We start from the raw sequence: 27,750 nt of genomic DNA, 5'->3' as shown, positions 1-27,750 counted from the left end.
TCTCTGGTCCCCAGATGGGAGCCAGGTAGGTTATCTCTTAGGGAGTGCTGGGACCTTAGCTGTATTGAGAGGTGGCCCTTTTGGAAGAGGATTTCATACACAAGATGAAGGAAATGCCCTTATCTAGAGCTTTCTTCCCAAAGGAATCTTACAAATAGTGCAAAGGAATCTTACAAATAGTGCTGATTTCCAGCAGACACGAGGCTCTCATTCCCATTAAGACAAGGTCTCTGCCTGATCCATGTCTTGGAAAAGAAAGATCCCACAATAGGTGTGAGATAAATAAGCGAGAGTCTGTGATGCAGATCTTCTCATCTTAACTGTGTCCCTTTGGACAAGTCTTTCAGTCTCTTTAGCCTCATTTTTTCCCTCATGGTGTTGCATGTTAACTGTGATAATAGAACCAGCTAATATGTGCTGGACTCTTAAAACAGGCCAGGAATAGCTCCAATGTTTATATATATATGTTGTGCATTATCTCATTTAATCCCAACATCAGCCCCCAAGGAGGCAGATCCTAGCCTTAGCTCCCTTTTGCAGACATGGGGACTATGAGTTAGTTTCTGTGCTGAGCATTGATATAAATAGATTAAGCAGACACAACACGTGGCTTCAGTTCACTCTCAGCATAATGGGGTCCGGACAGGTGGGAAAGAATCCTGCCCGACAGGGAGAGGAGCTGCTGTAAGCTAAGTAGACTGCAAAAAACTGAGTCCTTGGAAAAGGAGCAGAGGCAGCACCATGGTATGTGACTGGGGCAATATTCTGGGCAGGGAAGGTCCCTGGGGAGCACTAACTTGCAACAGAGCTTACAAAGGGATGTGTATTCCACAGCAGGAATAGTGAAGGCCTTGAGGCAGGAAGCTTGGTGAAATAGAAAAAAATACGTGCAATTCATTTAGGCCCTTTTGGGGTCCCAGCGCCAACTTGGTCATTTTCTCCCTTAGAATCTCAGTTACCTGACCTGCCAAATGTACAGAATAATACCCACCTCAGAGAGTTTCTAAGAAAATGAAAAGATATCAAGTGCACTTGTATGAAGTGCTAGGCACACAGAAAGTGCTCAATAAATGCAGGCCTCTTTTCTTGTGTGCTGATGGCACTGGGCTCCAGGTGATGTGTGGAATGGAGACCTGGATAACAAGTATCGTTCGATTCAAGGAACAGGATGAAGAAGGCAGGAGCTGCTGGTTTCCTTTGTGTTTTCGGAAGGCATTGAACACCCAGCTACTTAGGAAATGCCATGCTGGATGGTTTTTGTGTATTAATCAGCATTTCATTCAAGAGAAGGTAACCTATCTCAGGGTTATTACTCCTGTTTCCTCAGCAGTAACGGCATAGGCTGGTGCCTAGGTGGTGCTTAGTTCATTGCTTGGTGAATGCATAGAGGGAGCATAAAAGACTGACAGGTGGAGAGATGAGTGAATCATCACAGAAAGAACCCATCTATAGTGTTCATCTTCCTAGGGATGCTCTCCATAAACTGTCACACTTCAGTCCTTGTAAGTAAAGCCAAGGATACCCTCAGGCACCAATCTTTTCAAGCTCGATGTATTTGCTGTGGGGCCAGGTTGATTGGATCCACTTAAGGGGTTGGCGTTAGAGGAAGTGTGTTCTGGCTAAAAAGAACACAAGACAACCAAAGTGTCCTCCCATATCCACAGAAAGCGTCCATTGTCCCAGGTAAAACTAACATGACAAGAGTGTGTCATAGGCTGCACCCTGCCCCAACACCGAGCCCTGCACTTTGCCCGTCAATTAGCCATTTAAAAAAACACACTAGAATCATCTCCTAGGGGGTGGGAAGATAGCACCTTTATGTGTGCGTTCAGACAAAAATAAAATCAAGCATTAAGAACAAGACCCACGAAGTCATGTTGCCATGAAAACTGGCCTTTGGGCTCTTGGAATTTCTCAACCAGCCCACGCCAGGTGGTCTGTACCTCTGGTGCTCCAGCTCCACGGCTGGCTTATTCAGAGTTGGGCAGGAAAGGATGTTCACTGTTTCCCTCTCATTTTCCAGCCCTTTGGTGCTCCCAGATGTTTTAATTACAGAGGAAAGGGAGCGGATGATTCTGACCATATGTCTCCATTCCACACAAATAAATCTCCTCGCCATCCCGGGTAGCTCTGTGGCACTGTGACTGTCCCACCGAAGCTGACACTGTCGTGCCTAATCACCATCTTCAATCCTTCAGTGAGCATGTTAATTCCAGGAACACCGGCTGGGACTCCCGTCCCAGGGAAATACTCAATCTAGAAACAATTAGACTCATGTCGCAGCAAGATGCTGCCCCTCCTCTCAGGAGCTGGGTGCTCTTTCAGACTGGGCTGGGGGTGGAAAGAAGCAGGCGTGGCAGGGTCAGAACCAGGGCAATCATTTTGAGCTAGCGCTTTGGCATTCCACATGCCACCTAGAAACTCAAGCACTAGGCTACTGTTTGTGGCGTGCTCAGCTGTGAAAATGCCCTACCCTGTTAACAACGTTGGAAAGAACTCAAAGGAGATGCCCCAGACACTGGAGACGCCTTCACAAAGTTCATGGAAAGTGTATATTATTAAAAAAAAAAAAACTATGCACGAAGTTCAAAAATCTTTACACCAAAATGAATTTATCCTTTAGCCCCATGTTTTTCTTCATGAACATGTTGAAGTTCCCACATAGAGCTGTAGTGTGCACACATACACACACACACACACACTTGCAAACCTACACCCATACACAGATTAACATGAGTATTCCTATGGAAATAGCAAAAGCTGACAGATATATTGCGTGTTCTGACTCAGTTTCACTAAATGGTAAATTTGCTTTTAATCTGAGCATCACCACACACAGATGAAAAACAAACCCAGGAAAAGTGTATGTAGTTTTGGTTAGCAATATAGTTCTCTGTTTTCTACAATTATGGCCAAGAGCAAATACAGAGAACATTCCAGAGGGATAAAGTGTTTTTGAAGTGTAACAAACACAGTAATGAAGTACATGCATCGCCAGCGTACATCTTGATGCACTTTTACACATTTTTGCACCCTTGCCACCACCACAGAGATCAGAGCATAGCCATACCCAGCATCGTAGAGACCTGCCTCCTGCTCTTTCCCAGTCAATATTTACTGCAAAGGCTGCAGATAGTCAAACCAATCTGTATGGATTAGTTTGTCTCTTTCCAAGTGACGCAAAAACAGGGACCATATGTGCATAAGTGGGTGACTTTCATTATCAACAGTATATTCAGAGATGCATTCTGGTATACACTAGTATGAAGCAATATTCTTTCTCTGTCTCTGTCTCCTCTCTCTCTCTCTGTCTCTCTGCTATACAATGTTCCATTATTTGAATATTCCATAGTTGATTCACCGAGGCAGGACACTTCAGGGTTTTGGTTTGTTTTGTTATTTTAGCTTGGAGTTATGACTGAATCCATCACTATGAATATTTTTGCATGTGTGCACTCATATACTCAAGAATGGCATAGGACCTGGGTACAGAACAATTATTTCTTGAAGTCCAGGTCTTGTGTTCCTCATCCCAACACTATCTTGACCCAGATAATCTAAAAGATATATGAGCTCAGGTGCTTAACATCACTGGGTAATGGTGTAGTGTCCTTGGGGTAAAAGCTAAACTTCCTCTCACTCCCCGTTTCTCCATCCCAGCCACACTGAACTCCTCTCAATCTGTCTCCTGTCTTCAGCCCTGTCTCTGCCTGCATGTGGCCCCAGCCGGGAAATGTGTTCGTGCTTTACTGGCTTTCTCCCAGTTCAGAATTCAGCAGATCAGTCACTTCCCCAGGAAGCTGCCCCTCAACTTCTTGTCAACTTGTTTCCCTCTCAAGGTCTTCTCTTCTCCATTCTCCTGCTGCTGAGTGCATAGCTTTGATTCCTTGGGTGTCACATCTGCTGGATTTCTTTTGTTCTCTCATGTTTTGATCTATGTGTGTGTATCTCATGTCTCTTTGGAAGCTCTGTAGAAGCCCATTGTTTATAGTGTCACTCATTCATGCAGGTATTCATTCAACAATGTTTACTGAATATACAACACTCTTGTTAGGATCAAAATAAGGGTATGGGGGAGGGAACTCAGATGTATAAAGTGAAATTTCTGCCCTTCATAATCTTCAATCTAGTCAAGAATATGAGATAAGTGCGTCAGGTAGTAGGCAGTAGGTGAGGCTTGAAATAAGGTAGACACGGCTTTGAGTTCTGTTGTGTGACTATGATTAAATCTCTTACTATCTCTGACCTTTGGTTTCTTTGCAAAATGTCTGTAATTCCTAACTCACAAATCTAGAAGACGTAAATGAAAATGAATATGCAAACCACTCAAACAACACTAACAAGAGATTAAGAGCTAGATTAAAGGTCTTTAATTTGTTGCTTTTCATAACAGAATACAAAATAATGAGGGTCATGAAAGATGTCCCAAAGAAGACATCTGAGGCCACATGGGGCTAACACTGTGGTGCAGCTGGTGTAACCACTGCTTGCAAGGCCACACCCCACATTGGATTGCTGGTTTCAGTCCCAGATGCTCCATTTCTGATCCAGCTTCCTGCAAAGGCACCTGGGTAGGTATCAGAAGATGGCCCAAGTACTTGGGCTCCTGACACCCATGTGGAAGACCAGGATGGAGTTCCTGGCTCCTGGCTTCAGCTTGGTCCAGCCCCAGCTGTTTCAGCCACGTGGGGAGTAAACCAGTAGGTAGAAGATTCTTTCTCTCCCTCTCTCTCCCTCTCTCTCCCTCTCTCTCTCTCTTCCCTCTGCCTTTCAAATAAATAAGTAAATCTCTAAAGATAAAGAAATTTGATACCAAAGAAACAAATTTTTGTTTCAGATTAAAAACAGGTATCAACATCAATAATTAAAGAAACCAGTATTCTCTCTCTAATAATGAGTGAATGGCTTGTTAAAGTGAAGTCACTGTGTCTGCATTGTTTTTTGTAAGCAATGTATGAAAAGAGCAGTGGAAATATGGTAATATAAGGAAAAAGTGAGATATTAGAGAAACCAGTTCCTGCCTTACTGCCTGCAACCCCTAGTCGATGAAGTCTGCCTGGCCAAAGTCACTTCCTATTCCTGATGCAGCTCCTCATCTGGAAAAAAGGGGATTGAATGAATCAGTTCCCACATCCCATCTACGACAAGCATTCTTTAAATCAGTGGAGACAGTCACTCAAGGAGAAACCTCAGTTCCATTGCAAGTACTGTTCCTTGAAAGAATGGAAAATCTGATTCATTCAACACAACGTTGGAATCTGGCTGGTTGAGGATGACCTTCTTCCTTGCCTAAGGGTTCATGTCACTTGCCTGTCTGCAGCCTGAGAAGCCAGAGCCTCAGGGAACACCAAGAATGGGGTGACATTAACGTGAGCCATTCTTGCCAAGATGTCATATTTTCCTTTACCTACTATTTTTGTCAGAGGGTTGAGGAGAGTTTAAGCAGCTTCCTAGAAGCCAGGAAACTAGTATGGGGTTCTGTCAGCTGCCAAGTATGTCTATTTCAGCTACACTTCTAGGATCTCAGGAAAGACCCTCGATAGGTATGTGCTCACTGTGGACTCTTGTGAACTGAACTTGAGCCAGGACTTCATTTATTATCTTATTCTATATGTCCCACCTATGAAGGCGAGAGGAGCAAAATAATGCTTTATATCTCTGGGGCCAGCATCAACTCGTACCCTGAATCCAGGTATTCTGTTGATTCCTTCTTTTCCAGTATGAAATAACCCAAGTAAATGCCACAGATGTTCTGCAGAAACTGGATGTAGCTTCACCATTGACATTTGCTGTAGGGTTGCAAGGAAATTGCACCTCAATCCTGGCCTCAGTCAGTGGGGTTAGTGTCTGAACCTGGCTCATTTCCAGAAAGTAGGCAAGTGATCATAACTTTTAATTGGGGTGGATTTTCTAAGCCTTTTGGTCACCCATCTCTGGTGTATTTTGATTGGATAGGTTAAGCATTACAATTGTTGGCTGCCCATCTATCTTGCCCCTAGGGTCACCCTATTCTACAAACTATTCTGTAGATTATAGATAAACCAGTTCCTGCCTTACCTCTACAGATAAGGATCTCCTGGATGACACTCTAACTGTGTGATAATTGCATGCATCTTTGTTTCTTCCAGACCATGCTGTTGCCTCCTTCACCGACACCAATATCATTGCTTGGGTAAATGAAATCTCTTTTGGATCCTCCCATGAAATATAGCTGGTTGATGAGTTTCCCAGCTTATCTAGTACATTCCCTCCAGCATGTCCATTTCTTTGAGCCCCTTTGACTTCTTTTTCCAAAACTTGTCACCTGTCTGTTTCTCTCAGCATGTATGAGCCATGACTTTCTCCAAGTTCTCAAAAGACATCCTAGCAGTATGTTTGCACTCTCTCTTGGGATTCTGGGCAAGATGCTAAATCCTGTATCATAGGAGTGTATCTCAAATCTCCTGTGTCATGGGAGTGTGCCACAAATTTTGTCCCCCTCATTGATCTGGAATGCTTGGGATCCAACACCAAATATGTTCTCGGATATCCTGTGGGTACACATTGGCTAAGTCGTACAGGCCCTGCGGCTCACCCTCCTTTGGTAAGTTTGGAGCTCCCCTGCCCAGGTTGATTTGTATTTTGAACATCATAGTTACTGATCTGATGCTCATCAGGAGAAGTGGGATGTAGATCCTGCAGTTGGTGTATAATATCTTGTAAGGCAAAGCGGCCTTTGAGTCATCTTCAAGAATAGGGGAGAAGTAGATTGTAACAAAGAGGGGTGGGCTACTTTTATGGACCCAGAGGGTTCCAGCGAGTCTTAAGCTTCTAGATTTTCACTTGTATCAATCCATATTTTTCGTATTCCAAGTCTCAGGATCCCAGTTCTTTCTAACAAGTGCCTTGATGACAGATATACTGGAGCTGAGAATTCAACTTTCTTTGGAAGTCTGAATTTTTTATAATTATGTTCTGGCCAATTTTTAGTCTTTTCTGCCCTCCAGCTGCAGGAAATGAGACATTCTTTATGTGTTGCCAAGGAGGGCCTCTGACTTTCATACTTCAAGTTGTATTGGTGAATAATCATCCCCGGACTTTCAATACCTTTTTCTAATGCATTGATTCCCCCATCAACAGTCATCCTATTCCATTTTCCTTGTAACTATTACACCCCTCCAACATCTGAGAAATACAGATGAATCACATTCACCAGTGTGATATCTTCTATCAATATCCCATACCAGTTCACCACTGGTGCAATTCAACAATCGCACCACTACTTTCTCTCATGGACAATTAGTATTCCATTCATCTACCAACTTCTTTCTTGACCATATCTGGCCCTGCTCTCTTTGGATTGGTCTTTGGAAAGGGAACTTTTAGATAAAGATTTTCATGCAGGAAATTAGGGAGTACTCTTAGGAACAACATTTGTTGGAGAATTTAAGGAACAGAACTGGGTAGAAAGAAGAGGTAGACCATGATGCAGTCATAAAAAAAGGACTCAACAGGGAGTTACAGTGCTGGAGGAGCTTTTCAGAGTTGTTTTCTATTTAAGCAAAGTCTGTGTGTCTCCACATTGACCAGTTATTGAATGTAGTATTTCCCTCCAGAGGGAGAAGTCATAACTTAGGATGAGACATCTCCCTTTGGCCAGAAGAAACTCCCCCAAAAGGGACTTAGCTACAAAGCACGACTAGCTAAGCTTTCAGCAGCTAAGGATATGACTCCCTGCTTTGTGAAGAACCAAACTAGGTAGCATATGACAGTATCCATCACAATATACATGTGGATGTGAATTTTATACACAATAAAGACAATAGCTACACTATGAGTGTGTGTATTAAATTATTGGATGTTATATAACCTTTCCAAAAGTTGTGCCTATGAGGTTTGAGGGATTCATTGCTATAAATTGGACGTGAATAATTACAAACTGAGCTTGGGAAGGAAAGGGCTGTGGAAAATGTAATGAGCACAGGTGAGGACCATCAAGGTTTGTCGTGTGTCATATTTTTGGAATGCAGTATCTCTAGATTTTTAAGGCATTTGAAGGATATAATAATTGTAAGGACAATGGAAAAGAATGGATGTTGGTGGGGAAATCAATGCATTAAGAGAACTTACAATAAGTCAAATACCACAAATAAAACAGAAAGTAAGACAAGGAGGTTGATAACCTTCAAGAGGAGACAGGAAATTGGCAAGCCACACAATGGCAAGGTAATTTCAAATAACAACAATGCTTCGAAGTTAATAAAACAGAAAAATCTGATAAAGTGATGGGAGAAAAAAAAGAGACTTCCTTCCCCAGAATGCCAAGAGAAGCCCTTCTTGGTGAGTGATATTTAGGTTGATCTCAAAGTGATGAGAAGGCACTAGTCATGTAAGGATCTAAGGCAAGAGCATGCCAGCAAAGGGAATTGAAACCGTAAAGTTCCTGATGCAAAAATGACCTTCCACATTTTGGAAAGATTGAAAATCTAAGCTTCTAAACGACATATCTGTAAATATCAGGAAAGCAGAATCTGTTGTCCTCTTGAGGTCAGAACTTGGTCAGTTAGGCCATCATTCATGCACAGAGCCCCCTGCACCACAGCTCCCCCAGCTGCTCAACGACACTGAGTTGTCAGTCCTGAATACTGAGGGCACAGCATAGTGAGTGCTGGGAGGGTCAAAGGAGGAGAGAAGCAGGAGGGAAGCCAATGGGAAGCTAGGACTTGAAGATGGAAGGTGAGCACATTGAGCACATGGGCTTTAGGATCAGTGCATCCAGCAGAGGAAGCAGCCTGGGCAAAGGCACAGAGTGGGCAGAAATTGTGGGAGGTGAAAATGAGCAATTCCTCTAGGTCAGAATGTGGGATAATTGAACAGGCCCAGTATGAAATTAGACTCATAAAGCCGTAAAGTGCAGTCAACTATAGCATCCTTTCTGCTGAAGAAATTGAGAAGCCTGACCAGACCAGAGCAAAGTCTTCAAGAAGGTGAATCCATCAGCACAAGCTCTGAGCTATGGGAGAGAAAGGACTACAAATGGAAACAGTAAAGGCTGTGATAACAGTCCAGGAGAGGGGATGAACGACCATAAAGTCGTCTTTGTGATTTATTGCTGTGTAAGAAATAAACACAAACTTAGTAGGTGAGGACAGCACAAATCTAAATCTCAAACTTTTCATGAGAAGTGTGGCACATTTTCACTGAGCCCTCTGCTCAGGGGCTCACGAAGGTACCAGTCAGCTACATCCTTATCCGGAGCCTCAACTGGAGAAAGTCTGCCTCCAAGCTCCCTTAGGCCCCTGGCAGAATTCCCTTCCTTGTGGTTGTCAGATTGAGATACGCGTTTTCTCACCAGTTGCCAAGGAAAGGGCACTTCAGCTCCTAGTAGCCACTGGCAGGTTCTGGTCAGGTGGCTACCTCCACAGTTTGCTCATTTGCTTCTTCAAGGTCAGTAAGGGAACATTTGTATCAGCTTCAGATCTCTCTTTTTCTCCAACCTCTAGACTCTTTTTTTAAAAGGAGTCATTTTGTTAGGTTAGGCTTAGTGCACTCGAGGGAGAGGATCATACAGGGCTGACACTCTGGGGTTGGAAGAAAATCTTGGGACCATCCATCTCAGAATATCGCCTGTTACATTCCTAAACTCAGTGATAACTACTGAGCTGTCAGACCAGAGATGGCTCTACTGAAGGAGGCCAAAGTGGTCATGAGGGCACTTCTCTTTTGAAACATCCAAATTCATCTTGTTCAGGTACCGTTTCATACCCTCAGCAGCCTCCTCCCTAGGCAGTGCAATGGAAACAGTCAAAACCTTAATTCCCATTCTTGCAAAAGACCTGATTCTGCATATTGCAAACTCTTTTTCAAGCTACCAGATTTATTAAAGTTCTTTATTCTTTGTTGCAAATTAATTTATTTCTCATTTGTAGAAAACACAAAGAGGATTTAACCAAGCAGTCCCCTCCTCAGAATATAAGACACAATAAACATTCGGGGACACAGCACAGGAAATAGACCATTGTAGGACCACAGTCCCCTGTTCAGGGCCAATCTCTGAGGTTGACATAGTCATGGCCCCTCTGAAAATGCAAGGAAACAGGAACGGGGCTGTGAGCCTCTGTTCTCTGGGACAGAGTCCTTCAGTCTCCAATTCACTGCCTCCACGGTATTTTGAATACATTAAAGAAAATGTATGGGTGCAAGAGCCTGGAATTCAACAGCTCATAACTACAATTAACCACCATTAATTAATGGCTGCAAGATAAATGAGCCATGCAATCCGTTTATTCCTGGGCTGTAAGTATTTAAATTCACAGTGGGATGCAAGCCCATTTTTCACCAATGTGAATTTAAAGCAAGTTTGAGTCAGGGTTGCATGCTATAGGAGACAGATGACAATTTCCTCACTGTGTGGTTTATATTTTAGGTCCTATGAACTGGAAAGAGACAGTAGAAGCAAAGAATTCCCATGCACAGCAGAAATAGTGAGCGGGATCTAGTATCCAAGCACAGGCCCTCCTGAGCTAAGGGCTCTGTAATAAGACTGACTTTGTGCTGGATACTGTGTTAGGAACTGTCCAGCAAGTGTTTGATGTTGATCTTCCCCATATCCCTATGAGGGACAATCTTCTCCTTCTTCTACGGTCAAGAAAAGTGTTGCTCAGGGAAGTAAAGAACTCTTGTAGGAGCCAGGTTCTGCTTCCTCATACCTAGGCCTCTTCCAGGATGCCTGCATTCTTGTCTTTAGGTATCAAAGATTTCACAGATCCTCTATGGCCTGTGTCCTCCCTTCCCAAGTGTTCCAAAAAGTAATGAATATTCACTTTTCCCTTAGATTTTCAAACCATCAACTAGACATCAATACAGTTCAGAAGACAAGAAAGAGGAAAAGGAAAAATTTTTGATGTTACTTAATAAAAAAAATACATGGGGTTTCTATTTTCTTCCAAGATGTTTATTCATTACAAAGAGAAAAATAGGTGGTCATCTTAACCAAGTCACCAAAGTTCATCTCATCAGTGATAGAATGTATTAATATGACATAGCCCTTCATACAAAAAGGAACACAGCCTCATGTCTATCGCACATATGCCAAAAGTACTTAAGTTCAATCTCGTCATGAAGGAAAAAGATCAGGTGAACCCAAATTGAAGAGCAGTCTATGAAATAACCGACCCATACTCTTGAAAAGTGTTAAGATCATGAAAACAAGGAAAGACTAAGGCATCACTATTGCTTGGAGGAGACCAAAGAGCCAGGACACCTACATACAATGTGGACTCCTGAATTGGATTGTGGGATAGAGAAAGAACATGAATGGAAAAATTGCTGAAATTAAAATAAGGTTTTACAGTTGAGTTACATTACCGTACAATTACTGTTGTGTTTTTAACTGCCATATTGTATTTTGTACTACTGTTAATTTTCTGGATTTTTTGATTATATTATGGTTAGCAAAGACATTAACATGGGGAGAGGCTGGGTAGAGAGTATATGGGAACTCTCAGTACTATTTTTGCAAAAGGTTAAAATAAAAATGTTTAATGAAGTGATGTCTTCAAACAAAATTTTGAATAATGAGTTTTTCTGAAAAAATCCCTATCTATGCATAGATATGAAAAAACATTCTATTTAAAAAACATTTCATTCAGCTAAATTTGATATATGTAAGACATCAGAAAGAAATGTGTCCTATTGATTCACAAAATAGTTCTGAAAAAAAATGTAAATTCTACTTGAGAACTGATGCTTGGGGAAGCAGCACTGAATTAGTAAATAATACATGCTCTGATCCAACACAACATAGCACTCACACAGTGAGATTCTGCTTGGCAGAGATCAGTCATAGGGTCAGCGTGGGAAGAGAAAAAAGAGACCCTTCAGACGTGGAGAGTAAAGAAAGAGAGTAGGGAAAACCACAGTCTGCAGTCTTTGGTACAAGAAATAGAATTTGCACACTTTACCTTTAGCTATCTCTCTGTCAAATGGCATTTAAATTGTTTATTTTTGCATAGTATGAACACAAAATAAAAAAAAAAAACCCTCAGTGTTGAGGTTCTGAGCCTACAGGCGGTAAAGCAGAGAAGCAGGGTCATGACCCTTTTTGAATCACTCAGGGTCAGGGAAACACAAGCACCTGACTAGACAGTGAGGGAGAAGCAGACACTGGGGGCGAGCAGTGAGGGGCCGATACTTACAAGAAAAGTTTCAACTACGAAACCTGCCACAGCCTCTAAACAGGAACAATAACCCAACAGGGACAAACACCTGACACAAATGGTGAACACTGCCGGCTGCCCTGTAAAATCACACCCTGGAGTCCTTCTAGAGCATCTTACCAAGTTAGAGAATTTCACTCAAAGAATATAATCATTTGAAAACAAAACAAGCAAAATGGTAAAAAGCACTGTGTCTCAAGATATTTATTTCTGTGTTAGTTTCATGTACATTATCAAAAACAATAGAAAATGCTGTGAATACTCAGTAACAGAAAATGGTTAAGTAATAAAATGATATCAACTTGATGGGACAGTATGCAGCCCATAAAAATGTTAATTAGGAATATGACAAAGAACTCAACATTTGTTTATGATATAATGTTAAACGAACAAAGCAGAAAACAAAATTATGTGTTCACTATGAGTAAAACTGTAAAAATCATGTCTGCATGTGGATAGGGTCTGGAGTAAATATGAAAAATGAAAACAGCTTTATTTGGGGTTTTTGTTATTGTCATTATAATGCTATTGCACAGTAAATGAAGAACTTCAAAAAGATGAAAGAGTTCAACCAAAATGGGGCAATTTTCAGGGAAAAAGCACGTATTTTGAGTACCTCGACTGTGTTTTCATTCCCAAGGGAAGCTATTACATTTGGGAGAATGGAGCATTTTTAGAATAACGACAACAACAACAACAAAATCCAGGACAATACCCCAAGTAGGACAGTGCAGAGTTTCTCTGCAGAACAGGCCCCACCAGGGGTTTCAGACAAGAAAAGGGAAGTAGGAGATGTGCAAAGTAGATGTGCTTCCAAATCTCCCAGGGAACATTGTCACTAGCACAGAGGCCCAACCCTGCAGCCATCAGAGGTTCTAGAGAGGCTCCCCCAGACAATTCAGTCCTGCCTGGGCCCCCTCCTATCAGATTGAACCTGCTATCTTTCACCATTGCATTCACTCTGCAAAGGCTGGCCATTCACAGCAGGTCTATCATAAGTGAAAGGCCCAGCTTTTCCTGTGGGAGCACTACCATTTGCCCAAGAGAAGGTGGTATCTGGTGTTCTCTTGGCATTTCCTTGCTTTTCTGCCCTGATCTCGAAGGACTGCACTTGGAGAGAACTCAGAGTTAAGGAGGCCACTTTCACAAAGGGCACAAAGGGCTAATGCCTGCGTGAGTGAGAGCAAGTGTAAGAGTTTTACAATCAGAGATGTTATAATCTAACTCCTCTCAACATGTAGCCTTGAGATATGGTGGTAGAAAATTATTCACTTACCCTTGCAAGCAAAAATAACAGATATTCTTTTTGTTGACCACCTGTCCAACTTTAATGTTTATGTCCCATTGCGCTCCTCCATGTCTTTCCATAAGCTCTTACCTCTCTGCGGATGACTTCACCCTGGCTCTTTACCTAAGGAGCTCCTACTGTCTTTCTAAAAAAAATGGCTGTTATTGTCACCATCTTATTGATGATAAAATGATATTATATTGATGATAAAATGGATCACTTGAGGTTACACAGCTAGGGAATTGCAGAGCTAAGATTCAAAGACAGGTCTGACTTAAAACCTCTACTTGGTTCTATCATACCACTCCCATTCAAATAAAAAAAATCAAGAAATTAGGATCATGGGGTTGACCACATTTTTTTTTAAAGATTTATTTATTTGAGACATAGAGCAACAGAGAAAAAAAAAGAAAAACAGAGAGAAACAGAGACAGAAAGAGATATCTTCCATCAGCTGGTCCCAGATGGCCACAACAGCCAGAGCTGGTCCAGCCTGAAGCTAAGAGCTCAGAACTCTATCTGGGTCTCCCATGTGGGTATCAGGAGCCCAAATACTTGGGCTGTCTCTGCTGCCTTTCCAGGCACATTAGAGAGAGCTGGATAGAGCAGCCTGGACTCAAACTGGTGCTCCATGGGATGCTGGCATCACAAGTAGAAGCTTAACCCCCTATGCCACAACACCAGCCCCTTACCAAACTATGACTGTCGCAGTTATTTGCTTTCTGCTCTTCCTCTCAGGGCTGGGAGCCCACATTGTGAAAGTCATGTGAATATGAAAACTGCTTAACTGTGTTCATAGGCACACTCATAACAGTTTAATTCAAAATCACCCCCAATCTTCACTCTACAGAAAGAGGTTCCCTGTCTCTCAAGGAGGGTGTTTTTAAGTTTGGCCATCATAAGTCTGAACATTCACCTATAAGCCAGGAGTCCAGATAATTTTTTTCTTTCCTCTCAGCTAAATGATGAGACCATACTTTCAAAATATTCAAACATTCTAGGAGAAAAAAATGCCAGTTACAAATATTGTTTCATTTATCTCATAAAATATGCACTTCCAAATGTAGAAAGATGGCCTAACACATCCTTTTTTAATGCAAGAACAGTCCTGTTGGCAGGAGGAAAAGCTTTCATGAATGCTATGCAGGTCACAACGGAGAGGGTACAAGGAACACTCTGCAGTAATCCTGATTCGGACACTTATCTGGACGCCTGCTGTTAACCTAGACAAGCCACCAGGTACTAGAACAGTGTGTGGGCCCACAAAGGGCTCCCTCGGGCACTGCCAGGAGTGTTCCCAGTACACGTTAAACAAGGAGCTCTGTTGGGAAGGGCTTCCATCTGCACCATTTGCTAATTCCTGTAGGTAAATATTCCCAGCCTGATTTTTTTCAGCCTGCTGTGACACTAATTTGCACATTTCCTGAAAAGTTAACATAGGCTCTAAGAGTTGGTACAAGTCAGCTCCTGCACAACACCAAGTACTGCTAGCCCTTTCTTGGCAACTTTTTAAGATTAGGACTCCTGGAAGGATAAAGCATTCATCAAAATGTGGTTCTGAAAATTCTCTCTAAATAGTACAAACATTACAAAACCTTTCTTAACAAACAAAACTTGTTGACCCATTACACAACTCAACAGCAAAAGACTAAACAACCTTATTTTAAAATGAGCAAAGGACCTAGACATTACACGTTCCCAAAGAAGACATACAAATGGCCAACAGGTGTATGAAAGGCACTCAGCATCACTAATTGTCAGGGAAATGCAAATTAAAACAGACAATATCACCACATATTTGTTAGGATGGCTGTGATGGGGAAGACAAAAGATAGCCAGTATTGGCAAGGTATACAGCAAAGCTAATAATCCTTTTACACTGTTGGTGGCAATGCAAATGGTACAGTTGTTATGAAAAAACAGTACAGAGATTCCCTAAAAATTTTAAAATAGAGCCATCATGTGACTGAGCCATCCCTCTGCTGGGTGTGTACTCGAAGAAAATGAAACCAGTATCTCAGAGAGATAAGTGTGCTCCCGTGGCCAAGACATGGAAATGATCGAAGTGTAGTTCATGAGTGAATGGATAAAGAACATGTGATATGTGTGTGTGAGGGGGTAGGGGAGTGTGTATATATATGTGTATGTGTGCAATATTATTCAGTCTTAAATAAAGAGACACTGCCATTTGTGAAAACACGGATGAACCTGGAGGATGTTCGGCTAAGTGAAATAATCAAGGCACAGAATACAAATACTGCACGATCTCATTTATGTGGAATTAAAAAAAAATATCGAAGACATAGAAATAGAGGGAGTCACCAGTGGATCATTTCCCTTTTTGGTCCAGGTGTCTGTCTGGTTTCTGTTTCTCTTTAGTGACTCTTTTACATATGTAAATGAGCCTTGGGCCATGAGTCTTGGAAATGAGTCTTGGGACATATCTCAAAACTTCATGGGAGAGCGGAGGTGGGGGAGTAATATCATTTTAGAGCTTACTATAACAAGCAAATAGAGTCTTAAAGACTCAGGAGAGCCTTTTAAATTTAAAGACAGACCCACATCTCACGAATCCTCCTGTTCCTGATATGGTGCTGAGCACTGTGTGCCTTATCCAGGAGGCATTCACAGATCAGCTGAGCCCAGCTCCCTATTCAAATAGCTGTGCCCTAGGTCGATGATTTGCCTATAGGTGATTCACAGAGAAAAGCTCTTGGAGGGAGGGCAGGGACTGGGAAGTGAAGTGGGGAAGAAGAACATGACCGGGGTGATGCCAAACAGGGCTGAGATTTCGTTCCAAGACCCACAGCCTAATCCCATACAGGGGCAGGGAAGCTTTTCTCCAGCAAGGACCAGTGACATCTATTACATCATTCACAGGTCACACAAAATGATTGATTTAAAAATCAGCCTGCTCTAGATTTCTCGAATTTTGAGTCCTGCCCATGGTTGCCATGGCAGGGTCAGATTAAGGATTTCATGAGCCTTACACAGCCCAAGGGCCCGATGTTGCCCTACTCCTTCCCCAGGAAACTCTGGCATGTGAGCCACCCCCGGCAGCTGCCACTCTCACCCAGGCAAGGCAGATTTCATGCTGCTGACCTCCTTCTGTACCTGGGTAAGGGCCACTGTGGAGGGCGAAATTCAGGATGCTTCAGACTCACCTCAGTGTGGGTTCGGGGGCTCCAGTCGCACAAAGGCAGCCATCTGAGAACCAGCCGCAGGAGCTGACTGTTGGAAGAAAGAGAAAGGGAGCACAGGGTGGCAAAGGGGGTCTACACAGCGTGCAAGCTCAGGTGTCACAGCAAGGCCTGATACACAGCACGGCAAGGAGGCCCAGGGGAGACGTGCTCCGTCTAAGGGCAATAGCAGCAATCACGGAGGAGCGTCTGCACTCAGCGTTCAGGCCACCTCTTTGCGGCTATCCCTACAGGATGCATTTTGCTCAGCAGGGATTCTTTGTGGCAGTCACTCTCCCCTCATCCATTTTATTTAACACCCCTGTTTTCAGGTGAACAGGCACAGAGGGATCGGCCAGCCTCACCATCACCATAGGCCTAAAGAAGATGCTCCAAACTCCAAACATGTTGAAGAATTGTTTATACATAAGTGTGCATTCACACCCAACACCATTCCAAAGCATTTTCCTAGCTCCCTCGATAAGCTGGATACCCAGGAAGACTAAGGCAACTGTGTCTCTGTTCTACTTGGAGCAATAACATCTCTTGTCACCTGATCACCAACATTTGAAAGTGTGTGCTGGAGAAGGCACCACCCCCTCATTCCACCAGCTCCAGCAGTCACTCAATGAACACTCTGCTCACTCAGAACATTGACAGGGGACAGTGTAAAATCAAAAATTTCCGACAGGGATTTGCAAACTATGGCCCACTATGCTGCCGGCTTTTGTAAATAATGTATTTTGTAAATAAAACATTGGAACACAGTCACGCAGATTTGTTGACATAGTGTATAAAGCTACTCTCACACTCCAAGAGCAACATCGACTAGCATGACACAGATTGAATGACCTGCGAAAAACAAACTATTTAATATCTAGTCCTTTCAGCTAAAAGTTTGCTGGCCTCTGTTACTCTGGAGCTGGCAACACTCCCAGACAAACGTGCAGGAAGTTTGTAAACTGTGAATGCAGTTTCTCGAATATTTATCCAAGTCTTCAGAAAGCAGGGAACAAAACATCCCGGAGGATAGATGCCACCTGAAACAGTCGATTCGCGAACGCTGGGCTGGACAAAACACAGGCTGCGCTGCCAGGCCAAGCAGGACAGTTACTCCGATGCAGAGGAGATAAACGGGGCACTAGAGGCCCCAGGAGAAGGGAGTCTTAAATTGCCCTGGGAGCGTCTGAAGGCTATGGACAGGCAGGGTCTGGCCCGGGAGGGGTGTTCTGAGGGAAAGGAAGAGCAGAAGGATGGAGGGAGGGGAGCTGGAGAGAAAGAGAAGTAGAAGAGAGACAAGGAAAGGAAACGCGCGCGATCGCTAGGTGCCATGCTGCTGTGACGGTGGGAGCCCTGTGGCCCGTGGGGCTGTGCGTGGGGAGAGATCCCAGCAAGGACGAGAGGGGAGAATTCAGAACTGGGAAAGGCTTTTGGTCTTTACTGCTCAAACCTCTCATCAAAAGGCCACGTCATCTCCTCCATGCCTCTGAAAATGCCCCTTTGTCCTCAGCCCTCCCAGACTGCAGCTGCCACCTGGCTCTCTCAGCAGCCTCCTCGCCTTCCCTCACAAACTCCTCTGCGAGCTCCGACTTTCCCCTTTGCTCTTTTCCCCCAACATGGAGTAAGGATCTCCTCCCTGCTCTGCATGACAGAGGCTCCTTGAAAATTAGGAGACAGCATCTGCACCGTCAGGTCAGAATCCTTCTGGGTGCAAGGAGAGAGAGAAGCCTCTGAGCATGCCAGGGTTAACCATTGCGCCCTGCGGCATTGCATCCTAAGCCAGAACTTTCCAACACACTGACACCGCTGACAGTATAGACACTGGAGACCCACTGCCGGGGCTCAGACCCCAGCTCTGCCTCTGACTAGTTGTATGGACTTGGGTTATTCAGTTTTTTCATCCATAAAATGGGACTGATAATAACAATATCAATCTTGCAAGCTTGTTATAGTCTGAAATTAAATTATTCTCATAAAGCATTTAGATCTATACTGAGCCCATAACAAGCTCTATATAAATGTTTGTTAAATAAAATCTAATCTTTGCAGACTGCTAGATCTTATCCTCGAGGTCAGGCCTCCTGGAGAGTTAAAAAAAAAAAACTAAAATGATAAAAGAAAGTAATAAAATATTCTAAAGCTTTTGATATCTTCAAAGAAAAAATGTGCAAAGGAAAAAAATACAATGCTAAAATAGTGTAGTAAAACTTAATGGGGTGGAGTAATGATATCATTTTAGAGCTTACTAAAAAGCAAACTTGATCTTAAGGACTCAGGAGTTGTTTTTAAGTTGAAGGATGTACCCACGTGCAGGAGATCCTCCTGAGCTTCTGATACCTCGCTAGGTGCTGAGCACATACCCTGGAAGGTGAATACACCCTGGCTGAGTACAGCTTCCTACCCAAACAACTTCCCTGAGCCGGCGTCTCCTGCCAGGAAATGTCGGGCTAGGGCAGGCACTGGGAGATGGCCGGGGAGACACATGAACTGGCAGTAATGGAGTCCACTGTGAATTTCAATAAATGAAAATAAATACAGGCCTTTAGAGAGCACTCTGCAATGGCTTTCCAGTGCACACGTGTGCTCCATATGCCCCTCGTGACTTGCCCTCCAGCATTTCCCATGCTCTGCCACCCCTCGCCGCACTGAGACCCCAGCCCCAGACTTGCACCTCGGACATGCGGGGTCTCTTCCCTCCCCGGGGTCTCGGCCCACGTACCCTCCTAGCTGGAAGCTCCTCCGTGGGCTGCCTCTCCCGCTGAGGCATCTGCCTGTCCTGACCCCAGGCTTGCTGCAGCAGGCACTCTGCCATCCTTGTGCAAACCCACTGCACATTTCCTTTGTTGAAACGGAAATTTGTAACTATACATTTTCTTGTTTAAGTATTTTTTTTTTAATTTTGCTTCGGTCTTGCTCCACTAAAATGCCACCTTTCAAGAGCAACAGGATCATATCTGTTTCACTCTCAGCTGCATCATAAGCACTTCTTATGGTCCTGCCGAGTGGTGAGGGCTATAGAAATGTCCACTGAGTGAATGAATTCAAAGGCAGTCACAGCTCACAGAGGTCTGAGTTCAGCTCCTAACGAACACTCCACCTATGACCTTAGGCAACTGCTTCTCCATGTCTCTAGCTAATGTGTATTAAGAGACTAGAAATCAGCTTGGCCCCTAGATGCACGTGCGACAGCTATTGGTTATTGTCATTACTAGTAATCACATTGGTGACTCTCGTCTTATATCTCAATTCCCTTTGCCAGTAAACAGAATAAAAAATCCTATCTCACTTGGCTCTTGCGAATTGGCCCTAAACAAGTGATTCTAACCATCCATATCAACAAGGGCATAAATGGGACCCTCTTCTCGACTATAAGAAGAGCTCTAAGACTCAGCCCCGAGGTCTCACGCTGCCAGAGCGTGTGTGTGTGTGTGTGTGTGTGTGAATGCCGGGAGGGCATGTGGTGGATCCATCTCCCTGCACAGTTACAGCAGACAGGGAGCCTCTAGGCTGGCATAGGGGAGGGGGAGCCCACACAGCATATGGTCCTGCAGCGGAGCATATGGGTCTGGTCCTGGAGAAGGGGCTCCCGTATGCTCCCCGAGCTGGGCCCACCTCACCCACTCCCAGCTTCCCTGCACTTCAGGCTGGTTCATAAATCAGCCGCGTCCCACCAGCCCGGGGCACTGGCTGATCCATGTGTGATTAATGCACCGTTTGCCAGCAGCCTGGAGAGAACCCCAGGTACAGGTGGAGAGGAAGGAAAACGGCTTAATTGGAGTGGAGGTGGGGAGGAGAAAGGAAGAGGAGGTCATTCCTCATTGCCAGTGAGCCAGCACTATCTTTAGAACTCCTGGCTTCACACAAACGAGCTTTCTTGGAAATTTTTCTTACAGGCTCTCCAGCAAGCCCACTGCGGCCTAGGCTATCGTCTGGGCTGTACCTAGAAAGGTTTGCAGTTGATTGCTCTGTTCTAACTCGTCCAACCTCTGGGATCCTCCAGGGCCTCTTCATTTGTGCTTAAATAGGCATTCAGACCCTGGAAGGAACCAACCGGCAAGGGTCCCTGGAGACAGTGAGACTCACGCGCCAGGCAGCAAATCCACTCAACTGTGTATCAGACCAATATTTTCCAACTGTGCTTGACAGAGGGCAGAGGGTTCTATGCAGCTGCCACAGAAATGGAGGGTCCCAGGGCTTCATAGCTGGATCAATCAAAGCAAGCCATCTTGGGCTTTTCAAACGCAATTTTGTTTTGATTTTGTAAAGGCTCACATGGCTAAAAAAAAAAAAGTGGAAACACAAAAATTAAAAATGCTTGCGGAAGGGCAGGAGTTTAGCCTGGAAGTTAAAGCACTGGTCAAGACTCCAGTGTCTCACTTCAAAGTACTTGGGTTCAATTCCTGGCTCCGGTCCTGACTCCAGTTTCCTGCCAGTGCAGATCCCAGGAAGCAGCTATAATGGCTTGAGTAATTGTGCTGCTGCCAACTACGAAGGATACCTGAATTAGGTTCCCAGCTCCCAGCTTCAGCTTGGCCCAGTACTGGCCCAACCTCAGCCTAGCCCCAGACATTGCATGGGGTGGGGTGTAAATAAACCAGCAGATAGGAGTCTTATTGTGTTTACAAGTCCCTATCTCTGTCCCTCTGCCTTGCAAATAAATTTTAATAATGTTTAATGCTGAAGACACTATTAAGATTGTTTCCTTTAAAAACTACAGCAATGCAGTGAAGGATAGTTGCCATTCACGAGCAGGAAGAAGGGCAGCACTGTAATTAGTGACACAAGCTCTGGATCATTTTTTCATTGTTGGACGTGTGACCTTGGGCAAGCAACTTTCCTAAGCTTCAATTTCTTCCCCTCTGAAATGGGGATAATAAATGGTGCTGATGTTCAAGGGTCATGGGGGACACTGAATGAGAATAATCCATGCACTGTGTTCATAGGATGCCTGGAACACTGCCAACAACAGGTACACTTTTTTTCTTCTTATCCAATGTGCCACTCTCCGTGCCAACCACATTATTTGTGTTGTCTGTAATCTTCATACTCTGTTCCAGGAGAGTTTATTCCAATTTTAGAGATGAGCAGGCTTGGCCTTGAATGATGCTCCCAGAATGTCTATGAGGGTTCTTTACAAAGTTCATGAAAAATGCATATTATTTTTAAAAAAACACCTATGCACAAATTTCAATTCTTTGCAGTAAAATAAACTTATCTTTTAATTCAAGCTTTCCATAAACATTCTGAAGTCTCCTCATACAACATTATAAAGGACATTGATGTTCTGGGTTATCCAGTTGGAAATCATTTATCCAACTACTTACTTTGTTTTCATGACACTGTCCTAAAAACACTGCACAATGTAAAGTAGGCAGGCATGAGAGAGGTGTGGTGGAACAGCTGGTTGTATCTCTGCACGTGATGCTACCATCCCAAATGGACACCTTTCAAGTCCCAGGTGCTCCATTTCCAATCCAGCTCCCTGCCAATGTGCCTGGGCAAGCAGTGGGAGATGGCCCAAGTGCTTGGGCCCCTGCACCCACATGGGAGATGAGATGGAGTTCCAAGCTCCTGGCTTTATTCTGGCCCAGTCCTGGCCATTGTGGCCATTTGGGAAGTGAACCAGCTGATGTAAGATCTCTCTCTCTCTCTCTCTCTCTCTCTCTCTCTCTATCTCCCTCTTTCTGTAGCTCTGCCTTTCAAATAAATAAATAAATAAATCGTTTTAAGAAATTGGGGCCAGCATAGTGGTCAATGGTTGGGCCAACACCTGCAATGCCAGTACCCCAAAAGGAAACCAGTTAGGGTCCCAGCTGATCTGCTTCTAATCCAGCTCCCTATTAATGTTCCTGGGAGGGCAACAGAGAATGACTCAAGTATTTGGGTCTCTGCACCCACGTGGGAGACCTGGATGAGGCTCCTGTGTCCTGGCTTTGGTCTGGCACCGCCCTGGCCATTGCAGCCATTTGAGGAGGGAACCAGAGGACGGAAGATTTCTCTGTCTGTCCTCCTCTCTCTGTAATTCTGTATTTGAATAAATAAATAAATCTTTAAACAGATAAAATGGCTAGGCTTTATGCTCCCTTTTCTACACTTATTCTTGTGTATGCATGCATCCATCTATACATCCACTGAACTACCCATCCAATTCAATGAATTTATTGAATGCCAAATTAATGTCAAGAATCCTAGACAAGTCACTTTATTTCTCTTAAAGTCAAAATTTCCTTTCAGTACAATGTAAGTGTTAAGATGAATGGTACTGCAGGATTTTTTGTTTTGTTTTTTGGTTTTTTGTTTTTTGTTTTTTTTTTTTTTTTGTAACATGAGATGCATTCCTGTTACTCTCAAAAGGGTCCTATTTGTGAGATAAGTCCTATGGTCACTCTAGTTACAGAGATGGCAATGATAGCATGTGTTTCCATTGGTTTGCCTAGAAAAAGTGAATACTTCTCACTCTGCACAAGTTTTGAGAGCAGGTTAGGGATAATAAAAGTTCTGGGCATGTTTTAAAACATGAACTACTCTCCTCTATTTTCAAGGAATCCATACAAAAACAAATCCCCAAAGGGTGGTCAGGTTTGACAGATCAATGTGTGATGGTGCAAGAAGGGAGGCTGATGAGGACGGGCAGAAAAAACTAATTTTGGAATTTTTTTTTTAAATATGGAACGCTTCACGAATTTGCGTGTCATCCTTGCGCAGGGGCCATGCTAATCTTCTCTGTATCGTTCCAATTTTAGTATATGTGCTGCCGAAGCGAGCACGGAATTTTATTTTTTAAATTTGTTGAACACCCCTAAAATTGTGAAAGAGGAATTAAAAAATTATTTAGTTTTATAACTAAATAATCCATAAAGTAGATAGACTAATTCATTCAAAGGAACTTCACAAGTTAAAAGACCACCTGTGAACTATTCTTCAACCAATTGGTTTTGCCACCTTGGGAAAGTCACTTAAACCTCCAAAATACTTAATTCCCCCATTGGAACAATGAGCTTAACATACTTGAGTTCAGCAGAGTTGTTATAAGACATCAGTTAACTTCTGCTAAGTAATAAAGTCATTCCAAAACTCACTGTCTTAGAACAACCATTTTATTCAAAACTCTGTGGTCTGCCCAGGCCACCCTTCTGGTCTAAGTTCAGGCAGAGAACAGGCCAGCAGCTAGTGGACCTGTGATGGCTTCATCCGTACATCTAGCTATGGCAGGCTTTTGACCAGGGTACCTCAGGTCTCCTTTCTCTGACCTCTCATTCTTCAGGAGGTTAGCTCACGCTCACATATGATGATGTGGGGCTACAAGCACAGGAGAGTAAGCCGCATTTCTCACTGTGCTGAATACATGGGTTGCATTAGCTTTAGTCCTCACACCCCTCTATTACTTGTAGGTAATGCATTCATGAGGAACCTGAGTGTAAGGCCTTACCCTTAAATAATGATCCTATGATAACTTCTAACATCATGATGAATATTGGTGTTCTGGGGAATCCAACATTTCTGCTTGAGACTTATGTTTGCTAGTATCTCAGTGGTCAAAGAAAGTCACACTCAGATTAAAGAGATGGAAAGTTTGCTCCACCTTTTCAATGGGCATTGAGCAACTTTACGTGGCAAGGGCTTGGCAGGGTGAGGAAGAACTTGTAAACTAGTTTACAATCTACTACAGGGGACATATTTCAGAAAACTTCACAGAAACCACCATAACTTGATGTTGGAAAGCCCAAGTCTCTTGGAAACAAAAGGCCCTTTTTAAGGATTTTGGGGAGCCCACAAAAGCAACACACATGCTAATTGAAGGAAGCCATCAGGTACTAATATCTGCGAATGCGTTCGTCTTCTCTGGCTCCATCCCCCACCCTTCCTCTAACCCTCGTATCACTTTACTATCCTCAGGAGCTGCTGTTTCCCAGGGAGCCATAATCTTCCATCACAACAATGCGCCTACTGGACCTAGTAATGTCTTCCCCAGCCCTTCTGTCTAACCCTGGTCCTAAAGGTACAACACAGATACTCTGGGTCCCAAAAACGCCAGAGCTTACAAGTCAGGAGCAAATGGCTTCCCCCCTCCTTTACTATCAACTTCCTCCAGGGAAGCCCCATGAGCAGCCTCCTTGACTTGCAGTGTCTTCTAGTGAAACAACATTTTCCATTCATATTCATCATTGTGGCTCCCATAGGTTGCCAGCACAAGACCATGGAAATATAAGCCAGGAGATAAGTCTAAGACACCCACAGTAGGATACACCCTCCAATCCCCTCCTTATAACTTATAACAGGATTCACGCGACAAAGCTTGATGACCCTGACATCTTGATTCTATGAAATGAGTTCACTCCCAGGGGATTCCTCAGAATGTCATTCGAATACAGTTCAGCTGGCGTCTCTGCTTTGTAAAATATGGCATTTAAGGACACTGGCTCCGGGAATACATACAGATATAGACATGTAGATATAGAGATAAGCGCAATTCTAGGCAGGACTTCTCACTATGTGAGTGATCCTGAGCTCACGAAAAACTCCTCTAAACCTCAGCTTTTTCATGTGCAATAATGAAAACTCCTGTATATTCAGCTGGTCATAATTTTATATTATGCAATGCCATCAATGCTTAAAAAATGATAGGATAATAAATGTTCATCTTTAATGTTAACATCTTCATAACTATTATCCTAAGAAGGAACCCTGTCTAGTCTCTGCTAGGAGATGATACTAGGTCTCCATGAAACAGAACAAAGATGGATGTTATTTGAATCTTTGCCTGCAGCTCTCAATGCCCTACCCTGGAACTGAAAGGCAAACTCATCAGTGACTCTGTGTCACAGGGTCAAGGTGGAATATCTGCTTCCTTCTGCCTTTCAGCTGAAAGCCCATTTTGTAGGGGAGGCAAAGTGCCACCATCCATCTAAATATTTCAGTTTCTGTCTGAATCTTCGCCAGACTCTTAGGTGAGTGTTGGTAACACTGAAAATAAAAAGTCTATTTAGAAAGAATGTGAGTGTAGGTATACTATGTGTGAGTGTTTTCAAAAGTCTGTATAAGTGAACTGATTCAGGATATGTCTGGGTTGGGGGCAAGGGCTGTCTAGTGCAAGTCTCATTAGGAGGGTGACTGGTTGAAAGCCAGACCCAGATTATCACAAATGGATGCAGAGGGAGGCTGGAAATCAGGCCTCCTGCCCACTCAGCAGTTCTTGGCACTGGCCCCATCTCAACCATCTAATGCCATTCCTGCATTAGATGCTGCAAACACAATTGACTTCTATTACTTATAAAGCCAACCACTTTACTTCATTGAAACATTTAGGATGAACTTCAGAGATTTCTGAGATGCTGCACAACCAGCCCCAACCAGTCCATCGCTCCAGCCGCCACTCAAATAGCATAACGAGAGAATATTCCTACATTCTATATTCAGTATCCTGTCTTCACTAGCAGAGAGTTTTACAGGTTGTTATTTCTGCCTTTGAAAGGTACAGTCCAAATATATGTATCTCCAAACAGTCTTTCCTAGTCATATAATCATTTAAAAAAAAAATTCTAAGGGTTGGCACTGTGGCGTAGCAGGTAAGGCTACCATCTGTAGTGCCGGCATCCCATATGGGCGCCAGTTCGAGTCCTGGCTGCTCCACTTAAGATCCAGCTCTCTGCTGTGGCCTGGGAAAGCAGTGGAGGATGGCTCAAGTCCTTGGGCCCTTGCACCTACATGGGAAACCGGAGGAAGCTCCTGGCTCCTGGTTTCGGATCAGTGCAGCTCCAGCCATTGTGACCATTTGGGGAGTGAACCAGCAGATGGAAGACTTCTCCCCTTGTCTGCCTCTGCTTCTGCCTCTCTGTAAATCTGCCTTTCAAATAAATAAAGATTTTTAAATGTATTTATTTATTTGGAAAGCAAAGTAACAGAGAGATAGGGGGAGACAGACAGAAAGAGAGATCTTCCAATTCACTCCCAAAATGTCACTCCCAAATGATTCACTCCCAAAATGTCCACAATAGCTGAGGCTGGGCCAGGCAGTCAAGAGCCAGGACTCCACCCAGGTCTCCGCTGTGGGTGTCAGGAACCCAAGTACTTTGGCCACCATCTGCAGCCTCCCAGCGTGCACATTAGCAGGAAGTTGAATTAGAAACACAGAGTAGTAGGGATTCCAACCAGGCACTCTGATTCAGATTGTGAGTGTCTTAACCTGCTGTGCTGCAATGCCCAGGCCTAGTCATGTAGTCTTTTGGTATACATTTAATGCTCCATCACTATTGTAGGCCTGAAAATATAAAAATAGATTACGTTTTTAAGTAAACTTCAGGATATTCACCTTTATCTGAGAAGAGAAGGCAAAGAAATCAGAATGACGTAATGATCCCAGTGCTATGATGATTTCTTTTTTAAAAGACTTTTTATTTATTTGAAAGTCAGAGTTACACGGAGAGAGAAGGAGAGGCAGAGAGAAAGAGGTCTTCCATCCACTGGTTCACTCCCTAGTTGGCCGCAACAGCTGGAGCTGCAATGATCCAAAGCCAGGAGCCAGGTCTTCCCATGCAGGTGCAGGGCCCAAGGACTTGGGCCATCTTCTACTGCTTTCCCAGACAACAGTAGAGAGCTGGATCAGAGAACATCCAGGTGTCGAACCAGTGCCCATATGGAATTCCAGCACTGCAGGTGGTGGCTTTACCCACTACACCATAGTGCCCTCCCCAACTATGATGATTTTTAACACAATGCAAGGAAGGTATGGGAGAACTGAGACTGGCTTCATAGTTGGAAAGATGTTTGACTGGACCCTAAAAGGGCTTATTTTTTTAGAAGAAAAATGACATGAAGAATGTTCAAGACAAAAGAATGCTATAGAAGAGTCATGGAGCATGAATTCAGACAAATATTTGGCTAAATTCTGTAACAACTTGCTTGACCTTGGGCAACTTATTCCATCTCACTGAATCTCAGGTTCCTCTTCTTTATGAACTTTATGAACTGAGCCTCATTGGATTATGGTGGAGACCAAAGCCAAATATCTCACCTAAGCAATAGCTGAGATGTATGGGACCAATGACGGTTGTTACATGGTGACTGTTGGGATGAATTTGGTATGACT

The 27,750-nt window shown here is 43.6% G+C and overlaps 1 non-coding gene across 1 annotated transcript; it reads right to left on the bottom strand.

The window, feature by feature from the left end:
• Positions 1-23,324: 23,324 nt before the first annotated feature.
• LOC133769322 (U6 spliceosomal RNA) lies at positions 23,325-23,431 on the bottom strand. The gene has a single exon (XR_009867191.1). It is a non-coding gene; the product is annotated as a U6 spliceosomal RNA (small nuclear RNA).
• Positions 23,432-27,750: the final 4,319 nt, after the last annotated feature.

Source organism: Lepus europaeus, chromosome 10, assembly GCF_033115175.1.
Source record: "Lepus europaeus isolate LE1 chromosome 10, mLepTim1.pri, whole genome shotgun sequence".
Classification (NCBI taxonomy): Eukaryota; Metazoa; Chordata; class Mammalia; order Lagomorpha; family Leporidae; genus Lepus; species Lepus europaeus.
This window is presented reverse-complemented; position numbering and strand designations above follow the sequence as displayed.